The following is a 13,327-nucleotide window of genomic DNA, read 5'->3' as shown; positions in this document are numbered from 1 at the left end:
GTACTAACCACTATACGATCACGTCAACTTAAACGAGCCAGGTAGGAGTCGAACCTACAATCTTCTGATCCGTAGTCAGACGCGTTATCCAATGCGCCACTGGCCCAGCTGTCTTATGCCACTTGGAGTGTTCATCATGTTTTTGAACCTGTTTCAAGCTTTGATGGTTATTCAAGTATATACAGAATCAAATTTTGAGAGTTGACTGTACACTTGCTGCAGGGCTTATTTCCCATAAACATCTCACAAACAATTTTCTTTGTGACTGTAAAATGATCTTTTCAGCCTCTGATGAACTTGCTCAGAGTCAATTCATTTGAGTTTCCTGTATTCAGGAATTTATGTCAGCTTTCCAGATTTCAAGAAAATGATTCACAAAGAAATGATTCAAAGTATGGAAAGAAATCTTCACAATAAGCAGTAAAGACAAATTGTGCAAGCACATTCAAAGAATCTGCTTAGTTTCTTCAATTGTCCTTACCTTCAATATTGTAAAGAAATGGATGTGTGAGAAATAAAATGAAAATGCCGTGACACGGCTTCGAACCAGGGTTACTGCGGCCACAACGCAGAGTACTAACCACTATACGATCACGGCAATTTAAACGAGCCAGGTAGGAGTCGAACCTACAATCTGCTGATCCGTAGTCAGACGCTTTATCTGTTGCGCCACTGGCCCTGCTGTCTTATGCCACTTGAAGTGTTCATCATGTTTTTGAACCTGTTTCAAGCTTTGATGGTTATTCAAGTATATACAGAATCAAATTTTGAGAGTTGGCTGTACACTTGCTGCAGGGCTTATTTCCCATAAACATCTCACAAACAATTTTCTTTGTGACTGCAAAATGATCTTTTTAGCTTGTGATGAACTTGCTCAGAGTCAATTCATTTGAGTTTCCTGTATTCAGGAATTTATGTCAGCTTTCCAGATTTCAAGAAAATGATTCACAAAGAAATGATCAAGAAATGATTCAAAGTATGGAAAGATAGCTTCACAATAAGCAGTAAAGACAAATTGTGCAAGCACATTCAAATAATCTGCTTAGTTTCTTCAATTGTCCTTACCTTCAATATTGTAAAGAAATGGATGTGTGAGAAATAAAATGAAAAAGCCGTCACCCGGATTCAAACCGGGGTTGCTGCGGCCACAACACAGAGTACTAACCACTATACGATCACGGCAACTTAAATGAGCCAGGTAGGAGTCGAACCTACAATCATTCTGATCCGTAGTCAGGCGCGTTATCCATTGCGCCACTAGCCCAACTGTCTTATGCCACTTTGGAGTGTTCATCATGTTTTTTAACCTGTTTCAAGCTTTGATGGTTATTGAAGTATATACAGAATCAAATTTTCAGAGTTGACTGTACACTTGCTGCAGGGCTTATTTCCCATAAACATCTCACAAACAATTTTCTTTGTGACTGCAAAATGATCTTTTCAGCCTGTGATGAACTTGCTCAAAGTCCATTCATTTGAGTTTCCTGTATTCAGGAATTTATGTCAGCTTTCCAGATTTCAAGAAAATGATTCACAAAGAAATGATCAAGAAATGATTCAAAGTATGGAAAGATAGCTTCACAATAAGCAGTAAAGACAAATTGTGCAAGCACATTCAAATAATCTGCTTAGTTTCTTCAATTGTCCTTACCTTCAATATTGTAAAGAAATGGATGTGTGAGAAATAAAATGAAAATGCCGTCACCCGGATTTGAACCTGGGTTGCTGCGGCCACAACGCAGAGTGCTAACCACTATACCATCACGGCAACTTAAATGAGCCAGGTAGGAGTCGAACCTACAATCTGCTAATCCGTAGTCAGACGCGTTATCCATTACGCCACTGGCCCAGCTGTCTTATGCTACTTGGAGTGTTCATCATGTTTTTGAACCTGTTTCAAGCTTTGATGGTTATTGAAGTATATACAGAATCAAATTTTCAGAGTTGATTGTACACTTGCTGCAGGGCTTATTTCCCATAAAGATCTCACAAACAATTTTCTTTGTGACTGCAAAATTATATTTTCAGCCTGTGATGAACTTGCTCAGAGTCCATTCATTTGAGATTCCTGTATTCAGGAATTTATGTCAGCTTTCCAGATTTCAAGAAAATGATTCACAAAGAAATGATCAAGAAATGATTCAAAGTATGGAAAGATAGCTTCACAATAAGCAGTAAAGACAAATTGTGCAAGCACATTCAAAGAATCTGCTTAGTTTCTTCAATTGTCCTTACCTTCAATATTGTAAAGAAATGGATGTGTGAGAAATAAAATGAAAATTCCGTGACCCGGATTTAAACCTGGGTTGCTGCGGCCACAACGCAGAGTACTAACCACTATACGATCACGGCAACTTAAACGAGCCAGGTAGGAGTCGAACCTACAATCTGCTGATCCGTAGTCAGACGCGTTATCCAATGCGCCACTGGCCCAGCTATCTTATGACACTTGGAGTGTTCATCATGTTTTTGAACCTGTTTCAAGCTTTGATGGTTATTCAAGTATATACAGAATCAAATTTTGAGAGTTGACTGTACACTTGCTGCAGGGCTTATTTCCCATAAACATCTCACAAACAATTCTTTTTGTGACTGCAAAATGATCTTTTCAGCCTGTGATGAACTTGCTCAGAGTCCATTCATTTGAGTTTCCTGTATTCAGGAATTTATGTCAGCTTTCCAGATTTCAAGAAAATGATTCACAAAGAAATGATTCAAAGTATGGAAAGATAGCTTCACAATAAGCAGTAAATACAAATTGTGCAAGCACATTCAAAGAATCTGCTTAGTTTCTTCAATTGTCCTTACCTTCAATATTGTGAAGAAATGGATGTGTGAGAAATTAAATGAAAATGCCGTTACACGGCTTCGAACCAGGGTTGCTGCGGCCACAACGCAGAGTACTAACCACTATACGATCACGGCAACTTAAACAAGCCAGGTAGGAGTCGAACCTACAATCTTCTGATCCGTAGTCAGATGCGTTATCCATTGCGCCACTGGCCCAGCTGTCTTATGCCACTTTGGAGTGTTCATCATGTTTTTGAACCTGTTTCAAGCTTTGATGGTTATTGAAGTATATACAGAATCAAATTTTGAGAGTTGACTGTACACTTGCTGCAGGGCTTATTTCCCATAAACATCTCACAAACAATTCTTTTTGTGACTGCAAAATGATCTTTTCAGCCTGTGATGAACTTGCTCAGAGTCCATTCATTTGAGTTTCCTGTATTCAGGAATTTATGTCAGCTTTCCAGATTTCAAGAAAATGATTCACAAAGAAATGATTCAAAGTATGGAAAGATAGCTTCACAATAAGCAGTAAAGACAAATTGTGCAAGCACATTCAAAGAATCTGCTTAGTTTCTTCAATTGTCCTTACCTTCAATATTGTAAAGAAATGGATGTGTGAGTAATAAAATGAAAATGCTGTGACCCGGATTCGAACCGGTGTTGCTGCGGCAACAACGCAGAGTACTAACCACTATACGATCACGGCAACTTAAACAAGCCAGGTAGGAGTCGAACCTATAATCTGCTGATCCGTAGTCAGACGCGTTATCCAATGTGCCACTGGCCCAGCTGTCTTATGCCACTTGGAGTGTTCATCATGTTTTTGAACCTGTTTCAAGCTTTGATGGTTATTCAAGTATATACAGAATCAAATTTTGAGAGTTGACTGTACACTTGCTGCAGGGCTTATTTCCCATAAACATCTCACAAACAATTTTCTTTGTGACTGTAAAATGATCTTTTCAGCCTCTGATGAACTTGCTCAGAGTCAATTCATTTGAGTTTCCTGTATTCATGAATTTATGTCAGCTTTCCAGATTTCTAGAAAATGATTCACAAAGAAATGATCAAGAAATTATTCAAAGTATGGAAAGATAGCTTCACAATAAGCAGTAAAGACAAATTGTGCAAGCACATTCAAAGAATCTGCTTAGTTTCTTCAATTGTCCTTACCTTCAATATTGTAAAGAAATGGATGTGTGAGAAATAAAATAAAAAAGCAGTGACCTGGATTCGAACCGGGGTTGCTGCGGCCACAACGCAGAGTACTAACCACTATACGACCACGGCAACTTAAACGAGCAAGGTAGGAGTCGAACCTACAATCTGCTGATCCGTAGTCAGGCGTGTTATCCATTGCGCCTCTAGCCCAGCTGTCTTATGCCACTTTGGAGTGTTCATCATGTTTTTGAACCTGTTTCAAGCTTTGATGGTTATTGAAGTATATACAGAATCAAATTTTCAGAGTTGACTGTACACTTGCTGCAGGGCTTATTTCCCATAAACATCTCACAAACAATTTTCTTTGTGACTGCAAAATGATCTTTTCAGCCTGTGATGAACTTGCTCAAAGTCCATTCATTTGAGTTTCCTGTATTCAGGAATTTATGTCAGCTTTCCAGATTTCAAGAAAATGATTCACAAAGAAATGATCAAGAAATGATTCAAAGTATGGAAAGATAGCTTCACAATAAGCAGTAAAGACAAATTGTGCAAGCACATTCAAAGAATCTGCTTAGTTTCTTCAATTGTCCTTACCTTAAATATTGTAAAGAAATGGATGTGTGAGAAATAAAATGAAAATGCCATGACCCGGATTCGAACCGGGGTTGCTGCGGCCACAACGCAGAGTACTAACCACTATACGATCACGGCAACTTAAATGAGCCAAGAAGGATTTGAACCTACAATCTGCTGATCCGTAGTTAGATGCGTTATCCATTACGCCACTGGCCCAGCTGTCTTATGCTACTTGGAGTGTTCATCATGTTTTTGAACCTGTTTCAAGCTTTGATGGTTATTGAAGTATATACAGAATAAAATTTTGAGAGTTGACTGTACACTTGCTGCAGGGCTTATTTCCCATAAACATCTCACAAACAATTTTTTTTGTGACTGCAAAATTATCTTTTCAGCCTGTAATGAACTTGCTCAGAGTCCATTCATTTGAGTTTCCTGTATTCAGGAATTTATGTCAGCTTTCCAGATTTCAAGAAAATGATTCACAAAGAAATGATCAAGAAATGATTCAAAGTATGGAAAGATAGCTTCACAATAAGCAGTAAAGACAAATTGTGCAAGCACATTCAAAGAATCTGCTTAGTTTCTTCAATTGTCCTTACCTTCAATATTGTAAAGAAATGGATGTGTGAGAAATAAAATGAAAATGCCGTGACCCGGATTCGAACCAGGGTTGCTGCGGCCACAACGCAGAGTACTAACCACTATACGACCACGGCAACTTAAACAAGCCAGGTAGGAGTCGAACATACAATCTGCTGATCCGTAGTCAGACGCTTTATCCATTGCGCCACTGGCCCAGCTGTCTTATGCCACTTGGAGTATTCATCATGTTTTTGAACCTGTTTCAAGCTTTAATGGTTATTCAAGTATATACAGAATCAAATTTTGAGAGTTGACTGTACACTTGCTGCAGGGCTTATTTCCCATAAACATCTCACAAACAATTTTCTTTGTGACTGCAAAATGATCTTTTCAGCCTGTGATGAACTTGCTCAGAGTCAAATCATTTGAGTTTCCTGTATTCAGGAATTTATGTCAGCTTTCCAGATTTCAAGAAAATGATTCACAAAGAAATGATCAAGAAATTATTCAAAGTATGGAAAGATAGCTTCACAATAAGCAGTAAAGACAAATTGTGCAAGCACATTCAAAGAATCTGCTTAGTTTCTTCAATTGTCCTTACCTTCAATATTGTAAAGAAATGGATGTGTGAGAAATAAAATGAAAATGCAGTGACCTGGATTCGAACCGGGGTTGCTGCGGCCACAACGCAGAGTACTAACCACTATACGACCACGGCAACTTAAACGAGCCAGGTAGGAGTCGAACCTACAATCTGCTGATCCGTAGTCAGACGCTTTATCTGTTGCGCCACTGGCCCACCTGTCTTATGCAACTTGGAGTGTTCATCATGTTTTTGAACCTGTTTCAAGCTTTGATGGTTATTGAAGTATATACAGAATCAAATTTTGAGAGTTGACTGTACACTTGCTGCAGGGCTTATTTCCCATAAACATCTCACAAACAATTTTCTTTGTGACTGCAAAATGATCTTTTCAGCCTGTGATGAACTTGCTCAGAGTCCATTCATTTGAGTTTCCTGTATTCAGGAATTTATGTCAGCTTTCCAGATTTCAAGAAAATGATTCACAAAGAAATGATCAAGAAATGATTCAAAGTATGGAAAGATAGCTTCACAATAAGCAGTAAAGACAAATTGTGCAAGCACATTCAAAGAATCTGCTTAGTTTCTTCAATTGTCCTTACCTTCAATATTGTAAAGAAATGGATGTGTGAGAAATAAAATGAAAATGCCGTGACCCAGATTCGAACCAGGGTTGCTGCGGCCATAACGCAGAGTACTAACCACTATACGATCACGGCAACTTAAACGAGCCAGGTAGGAGTCGAACCTACAATCTTCTGATCCGTAATCAGACTCGTTATCCATTGCGCCACTGGCCCAGCTGTCTTATGCCACTTGGAGTGTTCATCATGTTTTTGAACCTGTTTCAAGCTTTGATGGTTATTGAAGTATATACAGAATCAAAGTCTGAGAGTTGACTGTACACTTGCTGCAGGGCTTATTTCCCATAAACATCTCACAAACAATTTTCTTTGTGACTGCAAAATGATCTTTTCAGCCTGTGATGAAGTTGCTCAGAGTCCATTCATTTGAGTTTCCTGTATTCAGGAATTTATGTCAGCTTTCCAGATTTCAAGAAAATGATTCACAAAGAAATGATCAAGAAATGATTCAAAGTATGGAAAGATAGCTTCACAATAAGCAGTAAAGACAAATTGTGCAAGCACATTCAAAGAATCTGCTTAGTTTCTTCAATTGTCCTTACCTTCAATATTGTAAAGAAATGGATGTGTGAGAAATAAAATGAAAATGCAGTGACACGGCTTCAAACCGGGGTTGCTGCGGCCACAACGCAGAGTACTAACCACTATACGACCACGGCAACTTAAACGAGCCAGGTAGGAGTCGAACCTACAATCTGCTGATCCGTAGTCAGACGCTTTATCTGTTGCGCCACTGGCCCAGCTGTCTTATGCCACTTGGAGTGTTCATCATGTTTTTGAACCTGTTTCAAGCTTTGATGGTTATTCAAGTATATACAGAATCAAATTTTGAGAGTTGACTGTACACTTGCTGCAGGGCTTATTTCCCATAAACATCTCACAAACAATTTTCTTTGTGACTGCAAAATGATCTTTTCAGCCTGTGATGAACTTGCTCAGAGTCAATTCATTTGAGTTTCCTGTATTCAGGAATTTATGTCAGCTTTCCAGATTTCAAGAAAATGATTTACAAAGAAATGATCAAGAAATGATTCAAAGTATGGAAAGATAGCTTCACAATAAGCAGTAAAGACAAATTGTGCAAGCACATTCAAAGAATCTGCTTAGTTTCTTCAATTGTCCTTAACTTCAATATTGTAAAGAAATGGATGTGTGAGAAATAAAATGAAAATGCCATGACCCGGATTTGAACCGGGGTTGCTGCGCCCACAACGCAGAGTACTAACCTCTATACGATCACGGCAACTTAAACGAGCCAGGTAGGAGTCGAACCTACAATCTTCTGATCCGTAGTCAGACGCGTTATCCATTGCGCCACTGGCCCAGCTGCCTTATGCCTTTTGGAGTGTTCATCATGTTTTTGAACCTGTTTCAAGCTTTGATGGTTATTGAAGTATGTACAGAATCAAAGTCTGAGAGTTGACTGTACACTTGCTGCAGGGCTTATTTCCCATAAACATCTCACAAACAATTTTCTTTGTGACTGCAAAATGATCTTTTCAGCCTGTGATGAACTTGCTCAGAGTCCATTCATTTGAGTTTCCTGTATTCAGGAATTTATGTCAGCTTTCCAGATTTCAAGAAAATGATTCACAAAGAAATGATCAAGAAATGATTCAAAGTATGGAAAGATAGCTTCACAATAAGCAGTAAAGACAAATTGTGCAAGCACATTCAAAGAATCTGCTTAGTTTCTTCAATTGTCCTTACCTTCAATATTGTAAAGAAATGGATGTGTGAGAAATAAAATGAAAATGCCGTGACCCAGATTGGAACCAGGGTTGCTGCGGCCACAACGCAGAGTACTAACCACTATACGATCACAGCAACTTAAACGAGCCAGGTAGGAGTCGAACCTACAATCTTCTGATCCGTAGTCAGACGCGTTATCCATTGCGCCACTGGCCCAGCTGTCTTATGCCACTTGGAGTGTTCATCATGTTTTTGAACCTGTTTCAAGCTTTGATGGTTATTGAAGTATATACAGAATCAAAGTCTGAGAGTTGACTGTACACTTGCTGCAGGGCTTATTTCCCATAAACATCTCACAAACAATTTTCTTTGTGACTGCAAAATGATCTTTTCAGCCTGTGATGAAGTTGCTCAGAGTCCATTCATTTGAGTTTCCTGTATTCAGGAATTTATGTCAGCTTTCCAGATTTCAAGAAAATGATTCACAAAGAAATGATCAAGAAATGATTCAAAGTATGGAAAGATAGCTTCACAATAAGCAGTAAAGGCAAATTGTGCAAGCACATTCAAAGAATCTGCTTAGTTTCTTCAATTGTCCTTACCTTCAATATTGTAAAGAAATGGATGTGTGAGAAATAAAATGAAAATGCCGTGACCCAGATTCGAACCTGGGTTGCTGCGGCCACAACGTAGAGTACTAACCACTATACGATCACGGCAAATTAAACGAGCCAGGTAGGAGTCGAACCTACAATCTGCTGATCCGTAGTCAGATGCTTTATCCATTGCGCCACTGGCCCAGCTGTCTTATGTCCCTTGGAGTGTTCATCATGTTTTGAACCTGTTTCAAGCTTTGATGGTTTTTCAAGTATATACAGAATCAAATTTTGAGAGTTGACTGTACACTTGCTGCAGGGCTTATTTCCCATAAACATCTCACAAACAATTTTATTTGTGACTGCAAAATGATCTTTTCAGCCTGTGATGAACTTGCTCAGAGTCCATTCATTTGAGTTTCCTGTATTCAGGAATTTATGTCAGCTTTCCAGATTTCAAGAAAATGATTCACAAAGAAATGATCAAGAAATGATTCAAAGTATGGAAAGATAGCTTCACAATAAGCAGTAAAGACAAATTGTGCAAGCACATTCAAAGAATCTGCTTAGTTTCTTCAATTGTCCTTACCTTCAATATTGTAAAGAAATGGATGTGTGAGAAATAAAATTAAAATGCCGTGACCCGGATTCGAACCGGGGTTGCTGCGGCCACAACGCAGAGTACTAACCACTATACGATCACGGCAACTTAAATGAGCCAAGAAGGATTTGAACCTACAATCTGCTGATCCGTAGTTAGATGCGTTATCCATTACGCCACTGGCCCAGCTGTCTTATGCTACTTGGAGTGTTCATCATGTTTTTGAACCTGTTTCAAGCTTTGATGGTTATTGAAGTATATACAGAATAAAATTTTGAGAGTTGACTGTACACTTGCTGCAGGGCTTATTTCCCATAAACATCTCACAAACAATTTTTTTTGTGACTGCAAAATTATCTTTTCAGCCTGTAATGAACTTGCTCAGAGTCCATTCATTTGAGTTTCCTGTATTCAGGAATTTATGTCAGCTTTCCAGATTTCAAGAAAATGATTCACAAAGAAATGATCAAGAAATGATTCAAAGTATGGAAAGATAGCTTCACAATAAGCAGTAAAGACAAATTGTGCAAGCACATTCAAAGAATCTGCTTAGTTTCTTCAATTGTCCTTACCTTCAATATTGTAAAGAAATGGATGTGTGAGAAATAAAATGAAAATGCCGTGACCCGGATTCGAACCAGGGTTGCTGCGGCCACAACGCAGAGTACTAACCACTATACGACCACGGCAACTTAAACAAGCCAGGTAGGAGTCGAACATACAATCTGCTGATCCGTAGTCAGACGCTTTATCCATTGCGCCACTGGCCCAGCTGTCTTATGCCACTTGGAGTATTCATCATGTTTTTGAACCTGTTTCAAGCTTTAATGATTATTCAAGTATATACAGAATCAAATTTTGAGAGTTGACTGTACACTTGCTGCAGGGCTTATTTCCCATAAACATCTCACAAACAATTTTCTTTGTGACTGCAAAATGATCTTTTCAGCCTGTGATGAACTTGCTCAGAGTCAAATCATTTGAGTTTCCTGTATTCAGGAATTTATGTCAGCTTTCCAGATTTCAAGAAAATGATTCACAAAGAAATGATCAAGAAATTATTCAAAGTATGGAAAGATAGCTTCACAATAAGCAGTAAAGACAAATTGTGCAAGCACATTCAAAGAATCTGCTTAGTTTCTTCAATTGTCCTTACCTTCAATATTGTAAAGAAATGGATGTGTGAGAAATAAAATGAAAATGCAGTGACCTGGATTCGAACCGGGGTTGCTGCGGCCACAACGCAGAGTACTAACCACTATACGACCACGGCAACTTAAACGAGCCAGGTAGGAGTCGAACCTACAATCTGCTGATCCGTAGTCAGACGCTTTATCTGTTGCGCCACTGGCCCACCTGTCTTATGCAACTTGGAGTGTTCATCATGTTTTTGAACCTGTTTCAAGCTTTGATGGTTATTGAAGTATATACAGAATCAAATTTTGAGAGTTGACTGTACACTTGCTGCAGGGCTTATTTCCCATAAACATCTCACAAACAATTTTCTTTGTGACTGCAAAATGATCTTTTCAGCCTGTGATGAACTTGCTCAGAGTCCATTCATTTGAGTTTCCTGTATTCAGGAATTTATGTCAGCTTTCCAGATTTCAAGAAAATGATTCACAAAGAAATGATCAAGAAATGATTCAAAGTATGGAAAGATAGCTTCACAATAAGCAGTAAAGACAAATTGTGCAAGCACATTCAAAGAATCTGCTTAGTTTCTTCAATTGTCCTTACCTTCAATATTGTAAAGAAATGGATGTGTGAGAAATAAAATGAAAATGCCGTGATCCAGATTCGAACCAGGGTTGCTGCGGCCATAACGCAGAGTACTAACCACTATACGATCACGGCAACTTAAACGAGCCAGGTAGGAGTCGAACCTACAATCTTCTGATCCGTAATCAGACTCGTTATCCATTGCGCCACTGGCCCAGCTGTCTTATGCCACTTGGAGTGTTCATCATGTTTTTGAACCTGTTTCAAGCTTTGATGGTTATTGAAGTATATACAGAATCAAAGTCTGAGAGTTGACTGTACACTTGCTGCAGGGCTTATTTCCCATAAACATCTCACAAACAATTTTCTTTGTGACTGCAAAATGATCTTTTCAGCCTGTGATGAAGTTGCTCAGAGTCCATTCATTTGAGTTTCCTGTATTCAGGAATTTATGTCAGCTTTCCAGATTTCAAGAAAATGATTCACAAAGAAATGATCAAGAAATGATTCAAAGTATGGAAAGATAGCTTCACAATAAGCAGTAAAGACAAATTGTGCAAGCACATTCAAAGAATCTGCTTAGTTTCTTCAATTGTCCTTACCTTCAATATTGTAAAGAAATGGATGTGTGAGAAATAAAATGAAAATGCAGTGACACGGCTTCAAACCGGGGTTGCTGCGGCCACAACGCAGAGTACTAACCACTATACGACCACGGCAACTTAAACGAGCCAGGTAGGAGTCGAACCTACAATCTGCTGATCCGTAGTCAGACGCTTTATCTGTTGCGCCACTGGCCCAGCTGTCTTATGCCACTTGGAGTGTTCATCATGTTTTTGAACCTGTTTCAAGCTTTGATGGTTATTCAAGTATATACAGAATCAAATTTTGAGAGTTGACTGTACACTTGCTGCAGGGCTTATTTCCCATAAACATCTCACAAACAATTTTCTTTGTGACTGCAAAATGATCTTTTCAGCCTGTGATGAACTTGCTCAGAGTCAATTCATTTGAGTTTCCTGTATTCAGGAATTTATGTCAGCTTTCCAGATTTCAAGAAAATGATTTACAAAGAAATGATCAAGAAATGATTCAAAGTATGGAAAGATAGCTTCACAATAAGCAGTAAAGACAAATTGTGCAAGCACATTCAAAGAATCTGCTTAGTTTCTTCAATTGTCCTTAACTTCAATATTGTAAAGAAATGGATGTGTGAGAAATAAAATGAAAATGCCATGACCCGGATTTGAACCGGGGTTGCTGCGCCCACAACGCAGAGTACTAACCTCTATACGATCACGGCAACTTAAACGAGCCAGGTAGGAGTCGAACCTACAATCTTCTGATCCGTAGTCAGACGCGTTATCCATTGCGCCACTGGCCCAGCTGCCTTATGCCTTTTGGAGTGTTCATCATGTTTTTGAACCTGTTTCAAGCTTTGATGGTTATTGAAGTATGTACAGAATCAAAGTCTGAGAGTTGACTGTACACTTGCTGCAGGGCTTATTTCCCATAAACATCTCACAAACAATTTTCTTTGTGACTGCAAAATGATCTTTTCAGCCTGTGATGAACTTGCTCAGAGTCCATTCATTTGAGTTTCCTGTATTCAGGAATTTATGTCAGCTTTCCAGATTTCAAGAAAATGATTCACAAAGAAATGATCAAGAAATGATTCAAAGTATGGAAAGATAGCTTCACAATAAGCAGTAAAGACAAATTGTGCAAGCACATTCAAAGAATCTGCTTAGTTTCTTCAATTGTCCTTACCTTCAATATTGTAAAGAAATGGATGTGTGAGAAATAAAATGAAAATGCCGTGACCCAGATTGGAACCAGGGTTGCTGCGGCCACAACGCAGAGTACTAACCACTATACGATCACAGCAACTTAAACGAGCCAGGTAGGAGTCGAACCTACAATCTTCTGATCCGTAGTCAGACGCGTTATCCATTGCGCCACTGGCCCAGCTGTCTTATGCCACTTGGAGTGTTCATCATGTTTTTGAACCTGTTTCAAGCTTTGATGGTTATTGAAGTATATACAGAATCAAAGTCTGAGAGTTGACTGTACACTTGCTGCAGGGCTTATTTCCCATAAACATCTCACAAACAATTTTCTTTGTGACTGCAAAATGATCTTTTCAGCCTGTGATGAAGTTGCTCAGAGTCCATTCATTTGAGTTTCCTGTATTCAGGAATTTATGTCAGCTTTCCAGATTTCAAGAAAATGATTCACAAAGAAATGATCAAGAAATGATTCAAAGTATGGAAAGATAGCTTCACAATAAGCAGTAAAGGCAAATTGTGCAAGCACATTCAAAGAATCTGCTTAGTTTCTTCAATTGTCCTTACCTTCAATATTGTAAAGA

The 13,327-nt window shown here is 38.7% G+C and overlaps 12 non-coding genes across 12 annotated transcripts; all 12 read right to left on the bottom strand.

Annotated features, from left to right (window-relative positions):
- Positions 1-33: 33 nt before the first annotated feature.
- Positions 34-106, bottom strand: TRNAR-ACG (transfer RNA arginine (anticodon ACG)). Its single transcript has one exon. It is a non-coding gene; the product is annotated as a tRNA-Arg (tRNA).
- A 2,827-nt stretch (positions 107-2,933) lies between these two features.
- On the bottom strand, positions 2,934-3,006 carry TRNAR-ACG (transfer RNA arginine (anticodon ACG)). Its single transcript has one exon. It is a non-coding gene; the product is annotated as a tRNA-Arg (tRNA).
- A 1,590-nt stretch (positions 3,007-4,596) lies between these two features.
- On the bottom strand, positions 4,597-4,668 carry TRNAH-GUG (transfer RNA histidin (anticodon GUG)). Its single transcript has one exon. It is a non-coding gene; the product is annotated as a tRNA-His (tRNA).
- A 512-nt stretch (positions 4,669-5,180) lies between these two features.
- On the bottom strand, positions 5,181-5,252 carry TRNAH-GUG (transfer RNA histidin (anticodon GUG)). The gene has a single exon. It is a non-coding gene; the product is annotated as a tRNA-His (tRNA).
- Positions 5,253-6,428: 1,176 nt separating this feature from the next.
- On the bottom strand, positions 6,429-6,501 carry TRNAR-ACG (transfer RNA arginine (anticodon ACG)). Its single transcript has one exon. It is a non-coding gene; the product is annotated as a tRNA-Arg (tRNA).
- A 1,095-nt stretch (positions 6,502-7,596) lies between these two features.
- On the bottom strand, positions 7,597-7,669 carry TRNAR-ACG (transfer RNA arginine (anticodon ACG)). The gene has a single exon. It is a non-coding gene; the product is annotated as a tRNA-Arg (tRNA).
- A 511-nt stretch (positions 7,670-8,180) lies between these two features.
- On the bottom strand, positions 8,181-8,253 carry TRNAR-ACG (transfer RNA arginine (anticodon ACG)). The gene has a single exon. It is a non-coding gene; the product is annotated as a tRNA-Arg (tRNA).
- A 1,014-nt stretch (positions 8,254-9,267) lies between these two features.
- Positions 9,268-9,339, bottom strand: TRNAH-GUG (transfer RNA histidin (anticodon GUG)). Its single transcript has one exon. It is a non-coding gene; the product is annotated as a tRNA-His (tRNA).
- Positions 9,340-9,851: 512 nt separating this feature from the next.
- TRNAH-GUG (transfer RNA histidin (anticodon GUG)) lies at positions 9,852-9,923 on the bottom strand. Its single transcript has one exon. It is a non-coding gene; the product is annotated as a tRNA-His (tRNA).
- A 1,176-nt stretch (positions 9,924-11,099) lies between these two features.
- Positions 11,100-11,172, bottom strand: TRNAR-ACG (transfer RNA arginine (anticodon ACG)). The gene has a single exon. It is a non-coding gene; the product is annotated as a tRNA-Arg (tRNA).
- Positions 11,173-12,267: 1,095 nt separating this feature from the next.
- On the bottom strand, positions 12,268-12,340 carry TRNAR-ACG (transfer RNA arginine (anticodon ACG)). The gene has a single exon. It is a non-coding gene; the product is annotated as a tRNA-Arg (tRNA).
- Positions 12,341-12,851: 511 nt separating this feature from the next.
- On the bottom strand, positions 12,852-12,924 carry TRNAR-ACG (transfer RNA arginine (anticodon ACG)). The gene has a single exon. It is a non-coding gene; the product is annotated as a tRNA-Arg (tRNA).
- Positions 12,925-13,327: the final 403 nt, after the last annotated feature.

The sequence above is a fragment of the Pseudophryne corroboree genome, chromosome 6 (assembly GCF_028390025.1).
Source record: "Pseudophryne corroboree isolate aPseCor3 chromosome 6, aPseCor3.hap2, whole genome shotgun sequence".
Lineage (NCBI taxonomy): Eukaryota > Metazoa > Chordata > Amphibia > Anura > Myobatrachidae > Pseudophryne > Pseudophryne corroboree.
This window is presented reverse-complemented; position numbering and strand designations above follow the sequence as displayed.